The sequence below is a fragment of the Motacilla alba genome, chromosome 1A (assembly GCF_015832195.1).
Source record: "Motacilla alba alba isolate MOTALB_02 chromosome 1A, Motacilla_alba_V1.0_pri, whole genome shotgun sequence".
NCBI classification, from domain to species: Eukaryota; Metazoa; Chordata; class Aves; order Passeriformes; family Motacillidae; genus Motacilla; species Motacilla alba.
In genome coordinates this window covers 21,460,553-21,483,647 of record NC_052031.1, presented here as the reverse complement: position 1 = coordinate 21,483,647, position 23,095 = coordinate 21,460,553, and the positions used below count along the sequence as shown (strand labels likewise).

At 41.0% G+C, this 23,095-nt stretch overlaps 1 pseudogene; it reads left to right on the top strand.

Moving 5' to 3' along the window:
• The first annotated feature begins 9,119 nt into the window (after positions 1–9,119).
• LOC119708016 lies at positions 9,120–15,642 on the top strand (annotated as a pseudogene).
• The last annotated feature ends 7,453 nt before the right edge of the window (positions 15,643–23,095 follow it).

Genomic DNA, 23,095 nt, shown 5'->3' with positions numbered 1-23,095 from the left:
TTCAATTAAAATTACATAAGGTCTTCATCAGCTAAAGTTCTGGCAATTTGTGGGAAATTTACACAAACTAAGCAAATGCTGTGCATGAAATGTCCATGATGTTCATGATTTAGTCTGTGCTGTGTATCCTGTATGAGGAAATGCTGGTAGAAACCTGTACAAGTACATAAGGCTCAGTCAGTTTATGTCAGGTCTGAATTTGTCCAGTGGTTCTTCTTTAGCCCAGGGTACAATTTCACCCAGAAGAGTGTGTGAGTGTCTGTGGTAGTACATCTATCTGGACACAAAGGCTTTTGAATTTGGGTCATGTCTTTTTGTGAAGAGCTGCGAGCCCAGTTCTGCATCTGCAGCACAAGGTTGTCTCAGGTAGAAGACCAAAATCAGAATTTGGTCTAGGCTTCTTAATACTTATTAAAGGAATCAAGTATCTAAGTGAATGCAATTCTACAATTTCTTTTCTATTTCACCAAGTTAGAGCCCTTTCTTTTGTGAAGAAAGCAACATTTACCATACAACAATGTCCCTGGAAGAGGTGGAGTTGGAGATAGCTCTGCTGCTGACTGAGGACAGGCAGAAGTTGCATATATGATCATAAGGTATCTCATGTCTTGAGAGCTCCCATGTGGACCACCAACTACACCAGCCAGTACCAAAGTTAGGATGTGTCTGCTTCCTTAGCTCCACAAATTGGTCACTTTCCAGGACAGGGTCACTATGTGGTGCTGCATTAGTGCCCTTTACCAGGGAGAATCCAGGGTGGGATCATGCCAGGTTGCCTGGAAATTGATGCTAGGCACGACCACAGAGCATGCACCACATGGAGAAACACAAAATGTAGTCAAAATCTTGGTAACAAGCAATTATTTTTTTTCCCTTCAGTTACCTTTAAATTAAAACTACTCTTACAATTAAACTATGAACTAATTGGTTCACTTAATACAGGTGTATTAACTGTACAGGTTGTACAGTTCAGTCTTTGGAGAGACATGATCCAGCTTGTATCTGAGTACAACTGTTGGAGAAGGGAGAGTTTGAAGCAGCAGAGAACACTTACCATGATGCTCTTAGCTGGAACCAGTTCTTAAACCATAGTTGATCTGGGGAAATAGATATTGATTTCCAGAGACAACAGAAATAGGAGTTTGTTTTATTTTATCTGAACCACTTCTGCTTCAAGATGATCATGGACCCAGACCCCAGTTCTTCCCAAATTCTGAGCTGTAGACTCCTCTAATTAGCTGAGGATAAGCAATACCAACACACTGATAGGCTTTGAGCTTTTATCAAGTTTTCTGATTTAGCACTCAAAACCTTTGAAATTTGGGGAAGCATTATGCTCATTTCCTATTTCTCTCTCACCACAGCTGGGTGTTGCACTTAATAAAATTTATATTTTGAGCAACTCATAAAATATAGAATGCCTGGGACTCATTTTGTTCTACTTCAGTCTGATGGAATGTGGTAAATGTGGTAAATGGTAAATGTGTGGGATTGTGGTTCCAACTTGACCAGCTTTAGGTGCCACTGGCATTGTCTTTCCACTGCCAAATTTTCCTCTCACTCCCATCCATCCATCATGGTGTGTTGTTCCCTGTTTGTGATGGCACAGCTGCTCGGGGACCCTTGACCTGATCTGGATTGGGAAACCCACCAGATCAAATGTTCCCTTGTTAAAATACAGGTGCTTTCCCACAACACCTTTTTTTTCTGAAAGTCACAGGAATTCCTCTATCTGACTCACATGGTTCTGCCCATAATGCTGAACCAGGGCTAAGGAAGCGGCCAAAACCCACAAGGAAGTGGTGACAAATCCATAAGCTGAGTATTGTCACCCAAGACAACAAATTGTGAGCAAGCAGCCTTGGTATGCAGTTGGCAGCCTGTGCCATGGCTCACCCAGCTCAGCCCCAGGTACGTGTGGCAGGGGAAGGGCAATGCCTGGCACCCCCTGCCCTCCTCCCTGCCTGCATGGGGGACGGCGGGCAGCACACCCGTCCAAGGATGGGGACACTGCCCTGTCAGGGCACTGCTGGACTCCCCCAAAACTGAGGCTCCTTGCAGTGATCAGCCCAGACCTTGGTGCCTCACAAGCTGCCAAAGTCAGGATAAGTAAAACTCTCCTGGCATGGCCCAACTCGGGAACACGGATATTGAATGTGTTTTCTGAAGTACCCTTTTGGCACTGAGTCTTAAGGCTGGAAAAAGATGAAAAAAGCTTCCTGGCTGAACACAATCATGTAGCTTTTTTGTGTTCCATCAACTTTTTCCAAATGCAATAGTGTGAGTGGCTTTGTAGAAATGGGAGTGATAGGATTGTTCAGAAAGGAGCTAACAGCTCCCACCAATGAAACCAACAGAATGAAAACTCAGACCAGCTGGGACTTGTAATGCTGCATGTAAATACATTTTTGTATGCAAATCTTCTTTTAAAACTCCTTGCTAAGATTAAAAACATGTTGCCTAAATAAAAAATTATATCATTTTTGCACTGAAACCATTTGTTGTAGATAATGAATTAAATTGCACATTATGCACAATAAGGATACATATGAAAGTTTCTGCCAAAGAAAATTTGATGCTTAAGATGCTGTGGCAGACACAACTTCTCTTTTCTTTTCCTTTCAGGAAAACTAATCTCCTGTCAAGCTGTGCTAGACTAAGAGGGTGGGAGTGTTTGCAAACAGAGGTTTCTCTAAAAACAAGTTGGAAATGATAGTTCCGTACACTTTGAAGAACCATAATGACTGGGACCAGTGCAGCTTCTGAGATACAGAAGTTCTGTCCTTCTAAAAGCCTAAAGAACAAACAATGCTGTTGCATATGGCTTAATGAATTTAAAGCCCCTGAGATGTTCTCACTCAGCCATGGCACCATGTGCCTTCCACATACCATAGCATGAGGCAGTGAGGAGCAGCTAGAGGTCCCATTAGGAAAAAAGGGGAGAATTCCTTCAGTGGCTTCCCAAATTAAGTTTGATTTAACTTTGAGAGTTAACTTTGCTGCTTTTAACAGTTACAACATATCAGATTATCCCTTGTTGAATGTGAACAGAGTAATTCCACAGCAGCATGTTTCTGACTCACGGAATACCTTGATAAAACTGTAATAAGAAAACAAGGGGATATGTGAATACGTGTTGCTATCCATAGATATCTATATGTAAATGAGCCTATGCATGTTCATACTGTACTTCATGTGTCCGTGAGTTTGACTGAGAAGCAGTAGAACAGTTCTGAGGGGTGTGAGACTTTGTTTTCTGCCTGGCAGGAGCAAGCTTGGAGCAGTTGCATAACCTTATAGCCTGGCATGCTTGGCCTGGGCTGCTGCACAGATTATGTCTATTATGTAACCCCTTTTATACAGGAAGCTAACAGCACCTAACAAGCTGAAAATAAGCAGACTTCTATAATTTCAAACAACAGGATTTTAAACTTCACTTATGCAGCTGCTTCTGTTTCAACATTAAATCTGGCCTCTTCAAAAATTTTATTGGTTTTTTGACTAGGGTTATACTTTAATTCACTGGCAGCCTGTTTTCTCAGAGAAAGTCAGAGCTCCTTTGACATTTTCCCATTACACCAAGAACTTTCCTAGCTTTTATTTAAGGTGCTCTCCAGTGTCTATGAAAACAAAGCAGCCTAGAGCATCAGTCCTGCTTTTTTTTTCCTCAGACAGTCAAGAAGTCTCATGTTTGTGGGCAATTTTTGGAAAAATTATGTTTGTTTTCATGGTAGTAATAACCTTCTCAGTCAATTAGACAGCAGGTTATTAAGAGCATTTATTGGATTGCTCCTTCCAATGCTGAGTTTGCATGGTAGAACTAAGCATTTAGTTTTTCCCTCTGCTGAAGGTGCTCCTTGCCTTGGCTTTGTGTCCACGTGCCCTGTGTGCTGTGGAAACCCTGCAGGGCTGATGCCCCTCTCCAGGACAGCAATATGATCAGTGGCTCGTGTACGCAGAGGACAGCTGGGATTTTTAGCTGACACTTGCATTCACCTTGTGTTGCTCCCTTGCCCTCCAAGTGTGGCTGCACTTGCCTGTCCCCATCGTGAGGAGAAGTGAGCATTTTCAGGCCCAGGGAATCTGCCTCTCCATTTCTGCACAGGGCTCCCAGTGGGAGTGTTAAAAAAGGCTCATGGCAGTATTGCCTCTCCCTTGCTGGGCCGGCTTAGCTCTGTGGGTACCGGGAGTACCCAAAGCACTGGCAGGGCACTTTGAAACAGGATTTCCTACATGGGAGACCAAAGGCTCTGGTGAGGATTCTGATCTTCCTCCAGTGGGACCCAAGGATGGGGGAACACTTCTCCCAGGCAAGATGCAAGCTGGCTTTGGTAGGGACAGGACAGAGGCAGGGCCAGTGCAGGCCACTCACTGCCCTGTCAGTGGTGCTTCCTCAAGCTTCATAAAACTCAGTCAGGCTCAAAGATCCCACTTGAGTACCTACAATGGACACTGATGCTCTTTGCATGGGATTAATGAATACAAGCATGAACTGAAGTCCTTTGGAAGCTTTGGACTGCGCCTTGGACAAGTATTCTTTTCTTAAGTGTCAGCATCAAACTTCATGGTGTGGAATTTGGGCATTTTTTCTAAATTTAGAAGTAGGGAGGAATGAGACAAATTCTCCCTGGGCCTCCACAGGAATTCAGGTACCAATACACCTTGATTTAGAAGGGGTAATGATGTGTAAGCACCACTGTTGCATTCATGTCTCAACAGCCATTCACAGGTCAGAGCATATTTGGATTAAAAACCAATAATAAGCCAACCTGATTTCACTGAAGATGCAAATTTGAGTGGTAGAGATACTTCAGTTTTCACATTAACCTCACCAGAAAAAAATCTCCTATTTTAATTTTGTTTTGCTTTCTCCACTCTTAAAGGGGCATAACCTCACTTGCTGTAAGACAGTTTATCATCATAGACTTGGAGTAGCTGAAAAACAGGCAGGAAATATTCAAGCTTGCTTTGTTCATCCTTGGAATTTTCCTTTTAGACAGGTGTTAGTCCATTAGTTCCCAGCACCCACCAGCTGCTATGAGGACTGTGAGTAGCAGTTCCTGGAAACATCCCCTCTATGTTCCATGCAGTGAGGCAGCAGGTCCTGTGACAGCTGACGAGAGCTGGATGAAAAGGCACTGCAGGGGCATGGCCACTGAGAGATGCTCATTAGGTTTGTTCAAAGTCTCCATCCATACATGAGGGTGTGGGATTTGCAGGCAACTCCGACAAGGGAAGAGATGAGAATCTTGATCCCATGTTTCAGAAGGCTGATTTATTATATTATTATATATATTATATTAAAAATGCTATATTAAAACTATACTAAAAGTGTAGAGAGAAAGGATTCATCAGAAGGCTGGACAGAAATAAAATGGAATGATAATAAAATCTTGTGACTGACCAGAGAGTCTGACCCAGCTGCATCCTTGATTGGTTATTAAGTAGAAGCACCTCACATGGACCAATCAAGGAAGCACCTGTTGCATTCCACAGCAGCAGACAGTTAATGTTTACATTTCTTTCCTGAGGCTTCTCAGCTTCTCAGGAGAAATAATCCTAGCAAAGGATTTTCATAAAATGTCATGGTGACATGAGGCTTACCCAGGTTTACATGACCCCTTGGCTTAAAATAATTGCAATAATCCCTTAGACTGACAACAATGAATTGTTGCATTTTCTGCAACACTAACATTTAGCTCTAATCTAATGCTCAGCTGGTGGGGATGAAAAAAAAAATCAGCCTTTTTGTTGTTCTTGTTGGTGCTTTGTTGTTCTTGTTGGTTACAGCTGTTCTGTAGGAGTAGGAAGAGAGGAATGTCACCCATACCTGCTGGTGCTGTAATCACTCCATTGTGTGTGTGGGTGCTTGTTCTGCTCAGTTTGGGGGCCAATCTTACACTACTTTAAATGCTCAGTAACTCTGCTGGACCCCAGGAAGGGTGGTGGGAGGAGAATCATCTCCTTTCTGTTGCACAGGGCTAACCTTTTGTTCAATTTCTATGTGAAGAACATGCTTGGAACATTAAGCATCACTGGTTCAGTTTTCAGTTAGGAGTTGCCTTACAATTGCATCAGGAAAGTGGGCAGAGAGGAAAGCTGCCTCTCAAAAGAACCAATTCAGCACAACTTAAAATGCTGTGAGCTGTAAGACAGGCAGAGGGAGAGCCCAAGCAGTTCTGATGTTTTTAAATGGATATTTTTCCTAACTCAGGCTGAAGTCAGGTGGCTGGCTGTGCTGGATTGTGGTTCTCTGAGCACATGCCCCATCTCCCACTCTTGCAGTGTGGGTATTTTGAACTACAGATAGATGAGCAGTGTGGCAGGAAACCTGGGCATCCTGGCAGCCAGCTGAATCCCACTCCTGAACACAGTTTTTATGTCTTGAGGCTGATATACCCTCAAAGAATGTGAAACCTCTTGCCGTGCACATGCTGTAATCCATAAAATTTTTAATATGCTATACCCCCTGAAGCCAACTGAGTAGCAATGCAGCCCACCCAGGCTGCTTTAGAACTCAGGCCACTGTGCTGACTCTATAGTGTAAGCATGCAAAATATAGCTCCTAGTGTAAAGGCTACCACCTTTGGAAAAGGCAGGTTCTGGAAAACCTCTGGGCTTCAAACAGGTGTAAAACTGTGGTTTTGACCACTGAGAATCTTGTAAGGCTGGACATGGGCCAAAGAGGCTTCGTGATTAATTCAGTGTATGCAGAAAATGTCCCAGTCACTGGCACCAAGAGCATGAGGAAAGTGCAAGCTAAGCAGAGGACTGCTTCTGTGGATGTTTCAGTGGGCCATTAAATCAATCCATCAAACCATCTGCCTTTTGCTAGGACTAAGCATGAGTCTAATCTCCCAGGCTGGACCTCTGTCAGGTGCAACTGTCTGCAGACAAGAGACGTTTATGCAGCAGGAAGGGGGTTTTTTTTTTAGATTCACAAGTGCAGCTATCTAGTAGGCCCCCAGAAAGCATGTGTTCTCATGTAAATAATAAGAAAAATTCACTGTAGTAGCAAAACGAGCTGAGATAATAGACGCCAAATTATTGTCCTGATGAGCACAACACACAGTTGTAGCTTGTCTGCTAAAATGTGATCTCTCTCTCTCTAAAAAATTGCTTTCTAGTAATTCATCATTTTAACTTTTGATCAAATTTTCAACTCATTCTTTACAGTGCTAGGGAAATAGCTCTATTGTATCAGATTCATACTTTAATTTGTAGCATTTTGAGGAGGCCCTGCCCTAATTTTGAAATGTCCCTCAGCAGTTAATGCTGCTCAGGTTTTCTTGCACCTTCATCAGGATCAGTGAAGGACTGTGCTGAAAGAATTTGAATCTTGGCTATAATCAGCCATCAGTGTCACTGGGTCAGGCAGATGAGGTCCATTTTTATTATCCTTTATTCATTTTTATGATTATTATTATTTTCTCCATTTTCATTATCCATTACGCTGCATATTCCATGCCCTGCATTTACTAAAAACACAGAGATACTCTGCAGAATATCACTCAAGGTTGCCTGGATCTAGTAAGCCCCCATCCACACGAGGAAAGGCAGAGAGAGCCGCAGTGCATCCTGCCATGCCCCTGCCTGAGGCTCTGTGGCTCTTGAGCTCATTTCCTTTGTCACCAAATCTGGGTCCAGCACCGACAGCAAAATTCACTGCTGACAGCATGACTTCCACTGGAAAAAAACTCATTCCATCATCAGACTTCTGAGTGTATCAACTTTAGCTTTGCTCATAAAAAGTCAACAAAAGGATTATTTTGTAAAAATCCAGGGATTTTATTGGATCTCTGTGGGTGTGAAAATTCTTCTTTCAAAAACCATTCCTGTCTTTGATAAGAGCATTTGGCAACTGGCTTGCCTGTTGAGACAGCCTGGTTTAAGGCCACCAAGGCTGTGCTGTTTCAATGTCATGTTGTTGTAGAGAGGAGAAAATATCATTGTGTTTGTTCTTAATTTTTGTAATCTCTTGATATGAATAGTGTAATATAACTGCAGTAGGTTTTCTGTTACAAGACAGATGACAAAGCTTAAAAATGAATTCTTCTGTTCTAGATTAATTTGGGGAGAGAGATACAGGGTTTATATAAACTGATGAATGCTTAGTCATTTTTAAAGCAGTATCTTTTGTTTTGGTTCAAGTACTTCTCTCTATGTGTCTTCATTTCAGAACTGCCTTTTTAAAGCTGATTTTGCTTAGTCTTAGCTAGAGCTGTTTGCTGCCTAGTAAAGTCACACAGTTTCTACTTTCTCTGCATTGGAAACTGCAGTCCATTCTGCATTTTCACTGTCAGCTGCATGCCAAGGTGGGCTCCCTCTGTGCTCCCCTTGCCAAAGGAGAATCTCGTGAACAGAAAGGGTATGTCCACTATGATAGATACAAGTGAAAGAAATACCAAGCAAAAAGAGGAGGATATTTTTTTAGCAATCCTGCTCAACTGGAAGCAACTTTGAAAAGTCTGGGGAAAGGGAAAATATTGAGAGAGCTTGGGCACATCCTTTCTGCATGTTGCAAACAAGAGACTGTTCTCAGATGGAACATGTGTGTGTGTTGTGGCTAAATGTATCAAATGGAATAAAATTAGAAGTCAGAAGTCAATGATTTGCCATGACACTGAATAAAAAAGAGCAACCTTTTCCTCCTTAACAATAGAGCTCCTGCAAATATCTTTCTGTGTTAAGTTACCCAGGAAAGGTTTCTCTCAGGGGTCAAGGTGGTCTGCCACTTTGCACTCTTCAGTACCCTATAATGATATTGTGATTGTTATATTGTTGCTGCTGCTGCTATTTTTTATTATTATTATTTTCTTCAGCTTGCTGATACTTTGCCATGTGCCAGCTCAGAGGACTTTGGAGCAGCACATCAGAATATTCAGCATGAAGTAAAGCCCAGGGCTAATCGCACCACCCCAGTCCTGCCTGAGGGGAGATGTGTGGACCCACAGTGGGGGAGAGCTGAGCCTCCCCACTTCGCACTGGTAGGCAGATGCCAGGAAGGGCAGCCTCTGGTGAGCCCCATGGCTTTTGCAGAGATGCCATGAGGTGGCCCAGGGCATAGCTGCCTGCCAGTGCCCACTCCTGGCGTGCTGTGCCAAGTGCAGAGGTCCTGCATGGGAATTCCTGCTCCCGGGGATCGAGTGGAACCCACTGAGGATGTGCTCAGCACAGGTGGGGGCTCCTCCCTGGGCCAGTCTGGTACAAATGTGGAAGCAGAGGGTGAGCACAGGGAAACTCGCTGCAGTTTAGAATCACAGTGTGAAAAACAAGCAATTGTAGGGATTTGCTGCCCTCTGGCAGGATCTTTTTACAGCTCAGATTTTCTGTGAACTGCAAGAGCAGTGCTCAGCAATAGTGCCCCAGCACAGTGAGGACTGCATTTTCCATCTGTTTTTTTTTTTGCCAAAGCTGCTGATCAGCAGTGCTGCAGCCCCATGGAACCCTCCTGGAAAGCCAGAGGTACATGTTGATCCCAGTCATGGGCTGGGGTCAGGAGCAGGGCTGGCAGGAGGTCCCTGTCCCTTTGCTCCATCTCTCTGCAGCTGTGGGTCAGCCTGGCTCTCTAAAGGTGATCCTTTTGTTGATTGTCTCCTCAAAAGAGCAAACCCAAAATCTTCCAGTTTTGGCTGTGCAGCCTTTTGGTGAGAAATTCAGCTTGGCCTGCCTCTAATGCTGACAAGCCCTGAGTGGCTTTGCCAAGTTTGAGTTCTAGTATGTGCTTTCTGAGACATAATCAGGCTAATTTTCTTTAACAGCATTTTCTAAAAGGCTCAGTAATGCTGCTGTGGCATCTGTGGTGTACTGAGTGTGGAAACCTGGCTTTGCTGTGTGCTGTAAGTCTCATGGGGTGAGATTCTCTGACAAAAGGTTGGGTTCTGCAGTGTCTGCCCCATCCTGCACTGCTCCTGGTCAGCAGCAGGAACAGGCACACCTTGTGTGCTGTAAAACAATCTGGTGCCTCAGACTGTCAGAAGAGTATGTCCTAAAAGCATCAAAGGCAGCTAAGTTGGTTACCTTGGATGTTGATGGTTTTGAGGAAATTAAGTTATGCTAGGCTTACCCTAAAATAGCAGAAAAATGGGGGACTGGGGAGGCCCATAAAAGCACCTCAGGTGCATAGATATTCCTCACTGTTTTTCTGTTTTGAGAGAAGGGAAGAATAGCATAGCTACAGTATTCCCAGCAGTACATATGTAACAGCCTGGCTGCCCATATCCCACCCGTGATCCTCACCTCCAGTAGGTCACAATCCCAGGAGAGATAAAAAAGTAGGCTAGGACTGGGAAAGAAGAACAACAGAGCTCAAATACAAATCCATGATGGTTGATTGTACAGGTGTGTGGGATTTTTCCAGGGTTTTGAATGCAGGGGAGATCTTGGAGCTGGAAAATGATACACCTCTCTCTCTCTTACATATAAATATATAGGTTTTGCTGTAGGGATCTTGTGATTAATGATGCTCCCATAGTAGGGGCACAGGCCTTAGCTACAAAGTCCACATTGCACACTGCACTGCTGTGCAGAGATATCAGACAAGGTCTGGAAGGCACAAGCTGCATGTTATAGTGGAGGCAGGCTAATAAATAGCTCAGGACAAGTGTTCATGTATCTACTTTATTGCTATCAAGGGTTTGAACTTGGATCCCTTTATGGCACTGCACAATGACAATGAAATGTGTGTGCTTGTTTAGAGCTATTTGGAGTATCTCTGGCAGGCATTGCATAGACAGGCCAGGGATGCTCAGGAAATTGTGAAGATGGTGATAAAAGCCAAGGTTTGATTTCAGAGTTACTCTGGTTGTTATTGAGAAAGCTTGAATGATAAGGAAACCATGCCTTCATCAGGCTTTCCACTACAACAGCCACAGCCACTAAGATATCCCGGGGCCCACTGAGGTGATGGCAACACCCTTGGTGAATTGATGAGAAAAGTAACCGTGGTATGCTGGCTTCCAGACTTACACAATTTACTTTGGCTGGGAATTCCCCCACTTTGTTTGGGTTAGATTGTGCTCACCTTGTTTCTTCAGTGTTAGCATGGTAGATGCCTTAGAATTGACTGATACCAATTCATATATTTATATATGGAACAAATACTAATAGCTTTTCTGTTTTGTTTTACAGACAGACTGGGAGATGTGCCCAATGTCATCTCTTAAGTTGCAAAAGTACTTCCTGGAAATGGAACTGGTTATGCATTGTTCACCTTCCAGCCCCTGGCATGGCTGCACACACCACTCATCTGAACTGCTCTTGCTTTGAAATCAGCCTGACCACCAGTTTGGGGGAGAAAGCCTTTCAAGGCTCCTGGGATGCCTGACAGAACTGTGCTTCCTGAGGTATGATGTACGGAGCCTGAAAATGTTCTATGTGGTTTGAAGCCCGCTAGCTAAAGCAAGAGGGCAGGCACATTAAAGAAAATCCATGTTAATGGTGGCATACCCTAAAACGTCAGTTTTCAAATCCATCCAGAAAAAAAAGGCATTAACTATTAGTTCCTGAGTGCTTCACTGGGGTGGCTGTCACAGATTCCTCACACTGGAGACCTCAGTGGGCCTGCAACTGTGTGTGGTGCAAAAGATATCTACAGAGGAAAGTCCAGGAAACTCAGAACTGAAATGGAAGGGGATATTTCGGCAAATGATGTTGAATGTTATCAATTCCCTTTGAAGAAAGTGCAAAAACTTTTATGAAGGGAATGATTGCTTTAGGAATGGAAAGCAAACCAAAGGGCCTGTGGGGATGCTACTTATACCCTGACTGTCATAATTACAGTTTCTATGATTAGAACTACACTGGCTCCTGCCCAAAGAGTGAAGTTTTGAGGAACAATGAATTTTCTTGTCTCTGTGATAGCTTTGCAGCCCTTTATCTTTCTACTGACAATTAGAAACCCCTTGGAAACAGTCAAAAATATTTTGTACTTTTCTCAGTTTGGGTTGAATGAATCCATAGGGATTTCCTCCATGGCATCCCAAGATTATGCTTTGCTTGTATTTGTGTATACCTGACTAGGCTATAGAGAGCAGCCTGTATTAGTTCTCTCCATTGGATGCTTTTGCTGGAACAATGTAGGCTGCATTTATCCTTTAACCATTCCTGCAGATGGTGCATCAGGATGGAAAACCTCCTACTTGGGCCAGCTTTGCTGGTTCATGCTAATTATCCACATGCTTTAAAGAGCACAATGTTCTGAAGAAAAACCACAGCCTTGAATATACTTTTTTCCTTTTTTTTTTTCTTTAATTCCTAACAAGGCTGTACTTAAGCGAGCATTTGAATGGATTAAAAGGATTTCAGAAATTTGATGTAGTACATAGGGGGCTGTTAATACATTAATCCTCCCTCATGTACTTTCTTCTGTTCAGGTATGCAATCACTAATCCCCAGACACCTGCCCTTTTTGCAGAAGGGAAACTGAGGCAGAGATGTTAGCAACTTGTTCTTTGTACATAAGAATGGAAAGTTGGAACCAACAGTCTTTCTGCATGCCTCCACCTCAAAACCATATAATTTATCCCATAATACCTATGTTGGTCCTGGCTCCAGAACAGAGGAGTACTGCTCACATAGCTGAACACATACAAACACACACGTAACAGTATTTTGGAGATGTGTCCATTACGCTAGGTCTTTTTTAATGTGATTCTAGACATCCTCCCTGAACCTGGATGAGGGCAGTAGAATTCCTGTGAAAAAGCAGCATGGTTTGTCTGTCACTGCCCTGGTTCTGCTCTCACCTGTAGACAATGACTGAACTACCAGCAGACCCCAGTTCCTCTGTTTCAGAGTTTAGCAAGTGAGCTGTATTTGCTTTTGAAGGCTATGTTTGAATTCTCATCCCAGGTACTGAATCTGAAGTTGGCACCCTGTCTGAGAAGGAGCATTAGCTCCCTCTTCTATCAGGTCTCACTACTCCCTTATCACTGCCATCACTCACCCACTTCCCTGCCCAGCAAGGGGTCTCACTTCTCTTGGTCCTGAAGACATTAAAGGAGATGGAGACACCTGCCCTGGTGGCTTTACCCAGCTTGCTCTTCCTTAGCTTTACAAGGAGAGGACAGACAGACATCAATAACTGCTGCACCCTCTTTGCCATTTTATGTCCAGTTCCTGCCTCTTTTTCCCTTCAGGCAACATATCTCTGTGAAGTTTTTTCACATTAAATCATTTCTTGGTGTACTGTCACCCCCAAACTCCCCTAAATCAATGATGTTGTCTAGGGAGTCACTTGCTTATCAATGGCCTTTCAACTTCTGTGCTTTTGGTATAGTAATTCACTTGTTGCTGATCCTTGGTCATGGTTCAAATTAGGGATAAATATCCAAGCACCAAATACCCTCTCCATAGAGCCTGCTCTGTGAGCAGGAGAGTGAAAGACATCTCCCTGGAACAAAATGAGAAACAATGCAAACTTTAAAGAATATCGTAACTGAAATTCTTAAAATTTGCCAAGTGTTGAATTTTCTCTTTCATTTAAGGATGCACAATGCTGGTATTTCCCTCCTATAGTGTGGGCCTATTTACAGTTGTCTTTTCTAGGTTTTTATAAGAATCTGAGCGAATCTTTCCTAGGGAAAGCAGCAAGAACAATGCATGCCTTTGGAATCACAGTTCTCAAATTGGAGAGGGACTGGAAAACAACTGATTGACCTAGCAAAGTAGATGTCTCTTCCCCTATCAACAAAAAGAGAACTGAGGAAATATTTTGGGAAATTCTTGTGTAAAAAAATCCCACTTTAATTAAAGGATTTGAGTTGCTTCTAGTAATTGATGAGTTATCAAATAACTGTGATTAAATTTTTGCATCAAAGTGGATTAAGATGCCTTTTTTTCCTCCCAATTTATTCACTTCCTTATTACCAACATCTCAGGCAGCACCTAAGTTTGCAGCTTCAGTTTAATACTCACTGTAGTCTAGACAGCAAACCTTTAGCCAGAATAAAATATAGTTCATAGGGACTAGAATGAAGCCCTAGTCTGGGAGACAGCCTCATAACACACTATTGGATTACTTTAGAAAGGCTGTGAGATGCAGAATTAACCTGACAGTGATACCTTTCCTCTTTTCACTGTAGCAAGATCTTTTTAACTCTATTGGTGGGAATGCCCTGGGAGCTACAGGCATTATTATTTGGTGAGATATGAATTTAACTTCTTTAGAGGTAAACTTCTTCTAAACTCAACTTCTTTTAAATGCATTGTGTAAGATCCTCATTTTACCCTGTTAATAGCGAGTATCTGACTGCACCAGTCCTGAGTACTTGGCACCAGCACAGCTGAGTGCTCAACCAGCCTTTGCTGTCCTCCAGCCAGGACAACATGGAATGTGGTCAGCTCTTCCTGGCCTAACAAGCCTCTTGTGAGGCTCACAGGCAACCAGCAGTAGGAAGCCAATGGCCAATACCAGGCATTTTGGAAGACTGTTCCTCAGTAGTTATCATCCTTCCAGCTGGGTAAAACACTAGGAAATTATCTAGAGCATGGTTAGCACATCAGACAAGGTCTAGTGGTGGTGCTCAGCAGTTTGTCAGGTTTTGTGAACTGTCCTTGTGTGGGGGCAAGAAAAATAAAGCAGGCTGTTAAGATCAGATGGAGAGGTTTTTCCCTATGTATCAGACCTAGCCATCTTAAAATCAAAGATTGATTTTTGAGGCTCTGCCATGTCCTGGAGTTTTCAGAAAGCCACATATCAAACTTTGTCACAAAAAAAGACTTCTTCCTTAAAGCTATGTGAAATGGATGTTCTGGGCTGTTTTTCTCCTGGCAGATAGTGTAGAAAACCCAGCCAGCATGAGAATGAATGGCTGAAAATAAATGTTCAGTTGTCCTCAGCAAATTCAATTACTTCAGCCAATTTTTTAAACATTTGGATGTGGTCTCTGTCAGAATCAATATGAATAGGAGGGTGAATTTCCTTCTACCCCAGTCAAGTGACAAAGGCAAGCTTCTCCATCATCTCCAGACACTCACAGTCTTGCCACACAGCCACACTGACATCACCTGCTTTTCTAGCCTATATTATGGCTTCTTGAAAGATCTGCACACTGGTGTTTCCTGGGGAATGCAAGTTGCTGAAGTCATTTGCTCCTCGATAGGATTGTATTTTCAGTATAAAAATTCATAATAATCCTTGAAATTAGTGAAATTTATGTTATCCCAGATGAATTAATTAATGCAGGCTCCTTACATATAGCATATTTTTTAGAATGCAAAAGTAAAAAAATAAAGTAGGTAGTCTCATATTAGCTAAAATTTCTACCATTTACAGAGCAACTGCAGAGAAGTGCAAAAATTCTTTGATTCTAAATTTGAGCCCTACATTATGAATGTCACAGCAGCAGCTGAAGTGTGAAGTAGAGATCTTTGTCAGGACAATATATCATGTGTGCAAAGGACCTGGAGACCTCAACATATCCACACTTAAATTTTAAGACATTCCAAATAGATGCCTTGGAGAACCAAGGATTTATTGTGAAAGGAGAAAGATCAAATGAAGATCTGGACATAATGTCAGATTGTCTCCCACTGTGTCAGGGCTATGAAGGAACTGACTGTGATGAAGTTAAAGTTGTTGAGGACCATCCAGGCAGCTCTGGAGACTCTGCCCTCCCCAGATTTGCAGTCACTCTCTAAGTACTGCTTAGTCAAAGGGCTGGCTTCAGTCAGTCGAGAGGAAAGGCAGAGTGGATCCAAGGAAAAGTTTCACATGCTCTGCAACTGGGGGCTGAATGTGTCGTTGTCTCAGACAAAATCCAAACCCTGCAGCTGTGCCCTGTGGTTTAATGCCCATAAAGCACAGAGAGAGAGAGTGGAGCCCCTTGGAGGCTGAGTCAAAAATGCACAGAGCTGAGGAACATGTCTGGCTCTTGGTCCCATTTTCTGAGATTTGGCTGTTTAGCAGAGTAGAAATCTGGTTTCTGCTCAGCTGACAGGTACCATCAGGACAGCAGAAAACAGCACGAGGTCACTTTTCACCTTTGTAAAGAAAGGAAGAGTCTACCCATATCATACTGGAGGTCATACTGGATAGATCATCCTCCCAAAAAATAATGATGAAGGGATATTCCTAGTTTCTTTTCCATTTGAGTGAATTCAAGTTCATGTTTTCCTCTTTCATGGTCAGTGTGATGAAGGTGTTCATGCTTTGACCCCTCCACCAGATAAAGGCGAATGAAACAGTCAGGAGCTGAGAAAGAATATTAGTATATTAGTATATATACTGAGAGAAAAATGCATATATTCTAATCCAAAACAAATTGTCTCACTGCGTTTTTATAAAGCCATAACTATTTAAATAAAATTAATTAGTAGTGCTAGAGGCAGGAGTATTATATATGACTTTGTATTAGAATATGTATAGCTGGATAAAAAATTGCCCAAATAGATATAGGAAAAACAGGGATCAGTGAGACCTGTGCTGAGCTCCCTGCTTTTCTTCTATTTGATCCAAGCAAACATTTGAAACATAAAATCCAACTCCCACTCCTATTTTTTTTTTTTTTTTGTTTCAGAACCTTAAAGATCCCATCAGGCTTTGACCTTTGTGAATTTGCACCTCCTAGCAGCTTTTCCTTATTTAAACATAGGTTATTATCCTCATATATCCTCAGTGAGTTATTGCTGTAATAACTATGTTAGCAAAGCAATTGTGCATTGAACAAATATTATGTTAATAGAGCTCTTGGAGGCAAGTGAGAAGAACTTTCATTATTTTTTTTATCAGGATTCCATTGTAGAAAGAAATATTTAAGATTTTATTTAGGAGAGACTGTGAATTAACCACAGCCAATCAATAAGAAATTAATCAACTCTACAATGATCCCTCTTTAAAAGAAAAAAAATTGAACTTAATTCAGGGTATTTATTTTCAGAAAATAAATGAAGGCTATCTACCAAAATTTTTCTGAAGCATATCTTTATAGTGAAGAAAACTAGACATTTTTTTATTATTTTTTGTGGAATGGCTTTCTCAGAGAAATGCATTTTTTAAAAAATCAGAGTATGATTGTTGTGGATTTTTCAAAGGAAGGGTGTAAAAATGATTCATTTGACATTTTGTTTGTGCTGTAGGGCTGAAGTACATGTTCGTGGGAAACAAAATGTTTCAACATTTTCTGAGTGGCATTGAATTAGATGTTAGTTTGAATCTTCTTGCTGTCTCCATTAAGGTCACATCTTACAGAAACATAACCACACTCCAGTAACAGAACAATAGGGTAGTGACACAGTATTTTATAAAATCTTATTTTATTATAATTTTATTATTTTAATATTAAATTTTATTATTTAAAGTATTTAAATTTTGTTATTCAAATTAAATTCTTTAAATTTTATTGTTTATTATTAAATATATATGATCTATTATTAAAATTTTATTATTTAACTATTATTTATTATTTATTTATTTCAAATGTTATTATTTTATTATTTTAATATTAAATCTTAATGATTTTGTAATTTTATAAAATCTTAATTTTATAAAATCCTAATTTTATAAAATCTGTGAATATGTTAAATTTACAACTGTCTCTAATCCATTAGTGCATCCTGTATAAATGTCTATCCAGGTACACAGATTTTTCCCACTGAATATATCCACTGAAGTGGGGCAGCTAAACCAGAGGTGCACTTCTTTTTTAGGTGGGAGGGCACCCCCAGTGGGCTTTAGCTGGTTTGTATCTCACCAGTCTTGGCAGGCCAGATGATTTTGTGAGGGTCAGGAAGCTGGGATCTGCAGTGTTAGAGGATGAGCAGGATGGCACAGTGAAGAGATGCTGCCCAAACTGCACAGACATGGTCTGTTCTCATGGGGAAAGCTGTTCCAGGTGTCCTTCTGACTCCTCTGCTAGCATCCCTCTCCTTTTGAGGCTGGACATGGCTATGAGAAATGTGTTTGCAGACATTTGCATACATTTGTATCAGCTGCACTTCTAAGATCAAATCCGCTCTTTTGTGTTCTCCTGTGAAGAGCACTTCTGATTTCTAATTTTATAACTTTTTGGACTTCTGTTTTCTTCTCTTTGTGTTTCCTGTTGGCTACATTTTGCTATCTTTAACTGATGTGCTGGCATTTGCACATTTCTTTCCTGGGATCTAAACATCACAGAGCATCCTGAGAAGAATCAGATGCCTTAAACTTCACACCATGAGGTTCCCTCAGTGCTTATATCCTCAAGATTTAGACATATTTAGACATTACCATTATAGTGACTAAAATATTTTATAGTATGAGATAGATACCTAAGCAGGCCTGGAAATCCACACCTGAGCTCTCAGTAGCTGCATGGTTAAAGCTGTTGCAATGTGGGATGTGGAGGATAATGCAATGTGTTGTAATAAAATTGACAGTGGAAAAAAATTATTCCAGCTGTACACTTTTTTTCCTGCAGTGGATTGAAGTTCAATTTATGGTATTATTCCTACTGAGTGGGAGTGATAAAATTAAGTCATCTCTGTATATCCATGAGAATGGATGCTTTTAAATATAATAAACACACTTTCTTCTATTATAGTATAAACTGTGAACCTTTCTTTTGTGTTCGTGAGACTTAACGATTCTTAGCAATAGCAAGTGGAAATAATGCATGAAAATAAAATCCAGGGAGCAGATGATAAGCACAGGGCCCTCTTAGTGCTTTTGATGGTCTGATCCAGAGCCACACAAAGCCAATGGTAAGCTCTCTTGGTTTCAGTAGGCTCCCAGGGAGCTACACCAAAGGGTCTTGTGATCTTGACAGGTGTCTCTTCCATGTTAGAACATTCCTAAAATAAATCAGAAGGCATGCATTGCAAGCAAAAACATGTTTTAAAGAAGTATGTATAGACACCTAAACACAGAAATATCTAAAAGTGCTTGTTATCCCAATTGATTAAGATTTTGATAAGCTACTGAGAATTTAGATAACTAATAAATATCCTGTGTGATTTGGATTTTAACAGTACCTTTTGGTAAAATGTATGAGAATAACCTTAAATGTTCCTTGGCCTGATCAAAAAATTAACAAGAAGACAGAAATCTGCTAGTATCTCACTAATAATTGAAACCATGTACAGTTTTCAGCACATTGAATCTTTTAGCAGAGGCCACCGAGGGTATTCAAATGGTTTTGTAGATGGGACTGAGATCAGGACAGAAGGAAAGCTACTCTGACATAATTACCTGCTAAACACCCTCCCAGGCTTTTCTATAAGTCATTTTGAAATGGGAAATCTGATACTAATTCTGAATTTCAGGTTATTTGGAACTTTCACTTTTAGTAATTCTCTGGCACTGTGTACCACATATCCCACCAGCTTTTGGCAACAAAGATATCTTCTTGTTTCTCTTCTATTTCCTCTCATCCCAGAAAAGGACAGATGTTTGAGGCTGGCGCCTCGTTGCTGTTATACCATGAAGTGGCTGTAAAATTCATGGCCTTGTTTCTTCATGTAGAACCAATCAGGCAAACCCCATCTGTATGTTCAGCCAGTTCGGAGGTACAGATCCATGAGACAGCAAAGTTCAGTTAGTGTTACAAATTAAATCAGCAATTCTGATCCAGTGTAGGCAGCCCTCATCCCAACCATCCTGTCTTATTCAGTATTAAATTATTTTTCTCCCATTAGCCTCGAGGCAGCTGTAGGGTAATGCTGCACCTTCTTGCCCATTTCTGCTGCTTGATATTACAGTCAGGAATTTTCTTTATCACTCAACCAGTTCCAGATGTCTGGATGTTGATCTTAATCCCAGGCTGGGGCTTTGCTGCAAATCACTTTGACAGTCAAGTGCAAAGTAGATTTGCCTTGGCATAATTCAGGTGCTTAACTCTCTGAAATGATGCTTAAACTCAGTAATAACACTAATAAATACAGCACTTTAAACTCTGTACAGATTGCATCTCACATTCATTTTTAATTGTATTCTACATTGAAATTGATGGCAATAGGGCTCCTAAGTACACCTAATGAGTCAGATTAATAGTTAGGAATTTGTTTCTATTATTCCCATTTTTATATAGAGTGGATTAAAAAGTAACTACCAATCTGAGTCCTCATACCCTAAACCATGACAGATTATTTTATGCATATATTGTATAATTTAACCACCAGTGTCATTGTACTAAGAATAGTGGAATAAATTATGCACCTGTTGTATCTTTTTCCAGATACTTCCACTTTGTGCTCCACTGGTGCAGAATACTGAGGAATGCCACATTCTGAAAATTACAGAATTATATTTAAATCTTAATATATCTTGAACCCTAACCTGCTGAACTGGTACCTGAATTTTCTATTAGGCTCCAAATTTAATGCAGGATTTTCTAACTTAGTCAATGAGGCTGCTTACTCAGATCAGTTTTCACAGTCTCCCTGCAAAACTACAAACTCCCCACAGAAAAATGAAGTCTCAACTAAATGTGACTCAGTATTTAGAAGTGTGGAAAATGTGGCTCTTTTTTTAACCCTCACTGGATATGGCTGGTGAAGGCTTGAGCATTTATTCCGTGTAGATTTGTTTAGATCAGGAGCAGCTCTGCAGTTTCTTGCTGCACATAGAATTTGCAAAGTTAAGTCCAGACTTTTCCCAAATCTTCAGGCACAGGTCATTGAAATGGCCTCAGTACTGAAGGCAAAGGTTTTCCTAGTTTTTCACTCTCTCTGTCAGAGTTACAAAACACAAACTATGTTAAACAAACAGGACAAGGGCGAGTTGCTCCCGGAGAGTGGGAGGAAGGATGGCAGCTGAGCATTTAGGGAAAAAGTCCTTAGTTTAAACGACTGCATTTCTGAAATAAAGACTAATACATGCCTCTGCTGCCAAGAAAATCACTCTTAATTAGAACACAACACAGATTTAATATCATTCACTTAAGGCAACATAAGCACAAAAGGTTTACAAGCAACTCCTGAGAGGGAAGAAGGAGGTGTTCCTATAGGTGGTAAAATCCTTTTGTCCACTTCTTGAGTATAGTGTTTTTATTTTAATAATACATGTTTTCTTATATTGCTTAATGTTTTGCATTGTGATTTATTGTATAATAAATATAAAAAAGTAGTGATTCATTGTGTAGTAAATATAAAAATTCTAATAAATTCATAAACGGTTATATTTTAAATAAATAGAGGATTAAAAAAATTATGTAATTTACAGTCTGGTCTTGCATTTGTCTAAATGATTATTAGAGCTGCTGCCCTGTAAAATGAAATATCACCACTCAATATCACATATATAGTTGTCTTATCTTGATATTCTATAGACTTCACTAGCAGTGACATGCTTGCCCAACAATGTGAAGCAGACAGAGAAAACAGTATGGCCTAACTTATGTCCAGAAATAAGATGCATACACTGAATAGCAGCAGCCCCAAACCAGTTCTGTTTGGTGAGGCAGCTGAAGAAAATATGGGAAGTGCCCTCAGCATTACCAAGTTTACAAAAGTTTTCTAATATATATGGTTGTTAAAGACAGACCTGCTATTAGACTTCCCAGAAGATATGAACCAAGTTCAGGCAATGTTTGTTTATCTCCTAAGACAAAGTCTTTGTCTGTTACAGGAGAAAAGGCAGATTCTGGAGCTTTCCTCATCTTCCTTTGCCTCTCTAATTCTCCCAAGGCTGTTCAGCTCTCAGGCCCTCAGTTCATTAGAACATTTATCTGGAACAGCGTGAGTTGAATGTTTTGAGAAGCAGAACCGAAAAAAGAAAGGAAACAAATGCAACAACTGTGCTGTGCACACAGGCAATATCCACACCTGCTGGGGAATTTGGCTTCACAAGGGATGCAGTCCAACCAAACCCTAGCAAAAGCCTTCCAGTCACTTTGACAGGAGTGTTAAACTTCCATCCAAGAGACAGAAGAACTGTTAAAACTTGGTTTTGATTCATTATGATAACGAACACACACCTGTAAAAATGTAAAATTTGACTCCACATTTTGACTTTTATTCTTAAAACTTATGTTTATGAGATCCATGCTTTCTTTGGTTCTGCTTTTTTTAAACCCCTGAATTTTCACTTTAGCTCTTGTATTGATTATATCTGGCCCATAAGGAATACTTAGTGTCAAAGAGCATTACAGAAAATGTGCTATCTTTCTGAATTTTAGCCAGCTGTTGGATGGATAACATTGGAAACTTAAGCTCCTGCTGAATTTTTTACCATTTAGAAAATGAATCAGAGACTTCAGTGGGATTTCTCTGATTTATACCAGTTGTGAGTCTGACCCTGCATCCTTCAGAACTGGCTAATTGCTAATCAATTAGAAAACCTTTCAGTTGGTATGTTGAACTGCCAGTTCAGTCCTTGGCTTTTCTGGTGGCATTTTGGCAAAGAAAATTGTCTCAATCTTTTTAGTGGCTGCCCAGGCAGCAATTACAGGTTCTCCCAAAAGTAGCTGCTATGGCCTCTTGTGCTTTTAGGGCAGTAGAGGAAGGAGCCAGGAAATAGGTGGAAGGGTGAGAAAGGGGAATACAGCCATATGGGACTTTTGTGCTGGGGCTGGCTAGCAAAGTGGATCCAAGGGAATAGCCCAGGTGACTGCATCAAAATGAGATCCCACACAAATCAACCTGGGAGCTGCTGTGAGCCCAAAGAGGACCTGCTTAGCAAAACTGTGCCTAAAATTAGCACCAGCTCTCTGATGCCAGCCAAATTCCTGAATATCACAGGGAGAAGGGCAGTGCCAGTAAAAGATAATCCGTGTAGGATGTGAAGGCGTTGGTATGAACCAAGTATATAAGAAATAGCAAAAGTCAAATACCCCACCTGAACAAGAGCTCAGCACAAGTCTGGCCAACATCTGCTCCCACTGAGGCTCCCACTGAACCACCCAAGTTCTGACTCCTTCTGGAGGTGCTGACTACATCTTTTGGGTAACAGCTTCAGTACATTTATAGCTATTGCCATCATTTACAGCTATAGCATGGCCCATGGGCTGGGCCAGATCCCAGCAGCAAGCTGTAAAATTTAGCTTCCTTCTTGTTTCTGCTGTCTATATGCCTAGTATTTTATCTTGCCAACTTCATACATTAATCTAGGGCTGCAAGGTATTTTGAGTAAAGCAGAATATTCAAGGCCAAACAGAAAACCTAAAATTGTCTTAGGCTT